Source organism: Ananas comosus, linkage group 17 (assembly GCF_001540865.1).
Source record: "Ananas comosus cultivar F153 linkage group 17, ASM154086v1, whole genome shotgun sequence".
Taxonomy (NCBI): domain Eukaryota; kingdom Viridiplantae; phylum Streptophyta; class Magnoliopsida; order Poales; family Bromeliaceae; genus Ananas; species Ananas comosus.
In genome coordinates this window covers 9,234,163-9,239,160 of record NC_033637.1, presented here as the reverse complement: position 1 = coordinate 9,239,160, position 4,998 = coordinate 9,234,163, and positions in this window count along the sequence as shown.

The window sequence follows — 4,998 nt, the reverse complement described above, 5'->3', positions numbered from 1 at the left end:
GTGCGAATGAGCACAAATGGCAAACAAGCAAGGTCACTGTCTCAAGTACCCAATCCTCATGTCTCTAACATGGTATAGTCGCTAGCATCCCGAAGATCTAGTTCAAAGTCATAATGTGAAGTCCCAACACACACTTGCTTAGTGCCTCTTTATGACACTTAAGCTCCACAACTAATCATGTTCCCATTAAGACATTAACATTAATGCTCACTTTGCCCCGGGCCCCAATGCCTCTTCATGACATTGGCTCAATCTCACATATCATCTAAGTCCCTAAGCCTCTCTAGGCTTCCAAAAATCCCTAATGTCACATCTGGTATATAGTTTGAATGCATGAAAGCAAGGTTCATTTTCATAATAGGGATTATAATTTCAAGTCTCAACTAGAATGCTAGGCCACACATGCATGCTCTCTACTATATAGAGGTCCCAAAATTTACTACACATAATCTATGCATGTTAAGCATTCTAAAATTCATAATAAATACATTTAACATGAAAATGCAAGAATTTCAACTTTGCGAAACATTTAACACCAAATATGAACATTTCTCATATTGTATGCAAGGCCAAACCCACCGAACCGTCGCGTGCTCCTTCGATCCGACGAACGGAGTTGTCCACGAGCCTCAAGGTACCCTAAAAGTGATCAGCGAAGAGATACGAGGGCATTACAACCAACCATAAGATCAAACATTAACCTAGGAACAAAAAGGCCAAAATTCACCTCAAGAGAAGAAATCTCTTCTAAAGCTCCAAAAGAGAGCTAGAACCTTTCCAATCCAAGNGATCAGCGAAGAGATACGAGGGCATTACAACCAACCATAAGATCAAACATTAACCTAGGAGCAAAAAGGCCAAAATTCACCTCAAGAGAAGAAATCTCTTCTAAAGCTCCAAAAGAGAGCTAGAACCTTTCCAATCCAAGCCCAAGGAAGGTTCTAAACCAACTAATTTAGGTCCAAAAGCCCTAGATAAAAAATGCCCAAAATCAAACCCTAAATCTCAAAACTAGGGTTTCATCACAAGAAAAATCTCAAATCCAAAGTCTAGATGGAGAGAAATGGCTACCAACCTCAAAGAAGCTTCAATCCAAGCTCAATTGGTGAAAATTTTCACTCTTGCAAGCTCCATGTCCAAGCTCCAAGCACCAAGGAAGAAGAGAGGGTGAGGAAGATGCTCCAAGTCCTCAAAAGCTCCAAACTTCTTCTCCTTCCCTCCTTCTTCTCCTTCTCCTTCTTCTCTATCAAGGGTGTAGAGAGGGTTGAGAGGAGAGAAATGGGGAGAGGAGAGAGTGGAGGGGTCATATAGACCCTCTATTGTAACAAAATCCCAAGAGGCCCCTCAAAAATCCAATATTGCAACAGTCCGGTCTGGGCAGTTTTCGCCCAGAGGGATCGGTCTCTCCCCAGCAGGGACCGATCTCTCGCTGCGAATCCGAAAAACCACCGTTCGGGAACCGGTCTCTCCCTGCGCGGGACCGGTCTCTCACTGCGTAGACGCGCTCGGGAACCGGTCTCACCTGCCAGGGACCGGTTGCCTCAGGGTTGCCGTTGCACTGTTCATTGGGGGACCGGTCTCTCCTTTCAGGGACCGGTCCCCGAGAGTAAAAACTCTCAGGACTTGTCCAAAGTTCCAGTTTTCGAACTTTTCGGGTCGGAAAACATTTTACAACCCTCCACAAAGTGTGGAAAAGCTCGAAATACATCCAAACACTCGAACCTCGCAATTTGCAAAGGTCCAGTGTGTTACAATATCAATCATAAAAAATACATATATACCAACACATAATAATATATAATATTTATTTTTTAAAATTTTATTTAAAAAATTATTTATTAATTTAAAAAAAGGTTTTGAGCTCTTAACGATAGGCACTTAAAATTCTCGCTTTAAACAGATGCAAAAGAATTAAAAATAAACAAAACATTACGGGCATGTTTGGTTCGCTTTTTTTTCATTCTGAAATCGGAATTGAAATGGGTGAATCCATTTGTGAGTGTTTGGTACACTGGAGTCCCATTCCGATTCTGATTCCCGAGTGGAATAGGAATCCCCCAATCACCTCTTTTTTCAATACGGTCTAGGAGGCCAGATTGGAAGTTGAATCCGGACGAAATGGATATTTATTCGAATTAAATTTATTATTTCAAGTTTTTTAATTAAAATATAAATTTAAATTTAGAAATTAAATTTTAAATTTTAAATTTTAATTTCAACATGAATTAAAAATTAAAATTTAATCAAGTATTTCAAATTTAACTTACGAATTTGAATTTAAATTAAATTTTAATTTATATAAAGTTTTATTCAAATTTTATTTAAAACTTAAATTAAATTTATGGATTCAAATTAAAATTTAAATTGTAATTTTAAGTTCGAATTTGAATAAATCAAAATTTAGTTTTATATTTTGAATTATCCACTAAACTTTTAATTTTAATTTTTTTTAAAAAATAGATTTAAAATTTTGACATTATTTCAAAATATTGATGTAAATTTTTAATATTTAATTTTTAATTTGAATTTAAATTAATATATTATAAAGATAAGATTAGTATATTCACCTGATTACGTTTTTTATATTTACCTGAACCAAACACCGACAATGGGAATGATTTATTCCGATTCCGATTCAGGTGATGAACCAAACAGAATTAGGTAATGAGTCATTTCAATTCCGATTCCAGCTTATTTCGATTCCGATTCTGATTCCGATTCCGACTTCGAACCAAACACGCCCTAAGTGTCATGCTGTCCACCACTTATTGTATAAAAATTCTTTAAAATTATCAATATTAAAATTACTCTTCAAATTTAATAAAAATTATTAAATTATCTTATATTATAAATATCCTATCCAAAATATAGAATATATTTATTATTAGTACTTTTCTAGATTAATTTCATTATTTTAATTTGTCTTTATTTTCACTTAACTAGTATGTCTTTATTTTATTTCATTTAGTTAATAAATTTTTGTTTTATTTACTTAGTTACAAATGGGAAAATTCGTGGTGTACTGGAGCTCGGTATAATGCAGCGACCCTTACCAAAATTGGTGCTATGAGCCGCATTCCTTGATCGTTGACCCGATAAAAGTTTCCCATCGAGAAGTGTGTAAGGATACGGAACGGCTACAGATGGTGACCCTCAAAGTTTGCGCCTTTCGACAAATCAAGCGATTCGGCTGATGAGGGATCGGATCAGCCGAGTTCGTACCTTTTATTACTGAATCGGTTCGACTGAATGAGCTGAGTCAGGAATTGCACAATGTCTTTGGGTAGGCTGAAGAGCTGAATGCTTGTAAATATTATTTAAAAGTTGAAAATTCGTACAAAAGAGGGTATGCCAGTGCGGTGAACAAACTCAAGAAATCTAACTTAAAGACTACTTCTAAGAAAAACATTAAATGTACGGAAGAAAGAAAGGTTACATGTACACTATTCCTAGAAAGCGAGAAAATGTGTAGAATTGAAAGTGGCCTTCTATTCTCCGGGAAAAAAGACCCCTCTTTCAGGCATTACTCGTTTATTTATACTCCGTCTGTTGTTTTTCAATTATCCACATGATTGGCCATTTCTCTATTTTTGTGGGCCACTACAGGCCGATCCTAACTGCATGAAATCATCTGCGGTTCGCTATGATTCATCCTTTGTTCCCAATGAATCAGATACCCGACATCCTTGGTTTTTGCAGCTCCTAGTTATGGCATGCACCGGTCCACCACGTGGCGCATTTTTCTTGGCGCCAACAATTGCCCCCTCAACAGCACCCGAACAAGCAGTTCGATAGCTGGCGTAATCCTCTCTACAGGCGCAAATTTCGAAATCATCATTTCGAATTGCCTTGTACCATCTCATTTCTCAGCCGTCCTTTCACTTTTGACGGCCACAATTTTCCACATTCTTTTTGTCTCTTCTGAGGCATTAATTAGGTCATTTATTGCTGCCGCCTTTTCACTATTAAAGCCAGTTTTTCGAAATTCCATCTGATAGCTCTCCTTCTCTTCTCTCTTTCTCTCACCTTCCATTCTTCATTATTTTCTTCTTCCTTACGCTTCCTTTCTTCTTCATCCTCGTCTGGGATTTCCTTCTATTACTTCTTCTTTCCATCTTCTTCTCTTTCTTTTTCATTTTAACTAATAGCTCTATTTCCTCCTCTTCCCTCATCTCCTTTTCTCGATTATACTATCCTTCGTCAATTCGTCGAAACAGATTCTTCTCGATTTATATTAGGACCTTCATTCGTAGATGATCTTATTCCTGAAGATTTTTCTTTTTCGACTGAGGGCCTTCCCCTAATGGCTGATGCCATCCATCTGTCTTCTTGGTATGTTTTGACAACTTCAAAATCGTCTGGGAAGAGTCTTCGGACTTGGCCAAGTGTTTTGGACGCCTATCTCACCTGGCTAGATCATATCGAGGCATCCTATGCCGATTTCTTGCGAGGTTGGAATTTATGAAGCCATTCAACTATGAAGAATACCTTCTATAGCTGACAACCTTCTTCTGGCTGCAACTCTCTATTTCTAGTCCTATGTTTCCAATACCTACCTTTTTAGAGAAGGGCTCTTCACTCCTACTCTCCTTGATATGGCGGCGATCGTTGGTCTACACCCTCACGGCATTACTCTTTCGATGGCATATAACCACGATGGCGTAACTGATTTTGAGGCCCATCTTAATCTGAAAGCTGATCTAGCCTATACCAAATTTATCCGCCGATTTACAGGTCAGTCTCCTGCTCCAGTTACAAGGAAAGAACACACAGCTTTCCTCCTTTACTAGTTATGTCACAACCTCTTATGTACTTATTCGCAGAAGATCAATCGAGGTTTTGTTCCAATCGCCGTTGCCTTGGCCAACGGCAAGAAATTAGCATTGGGTTCCTTTGTTTATAGAGAAATTTTTGAATCCATCAAACCATTACCATCCGGTGAAGTGGTTATTAATTCTAGGTGCGGTATCTTGTGATTTCTACAAATGTTTGCAAACC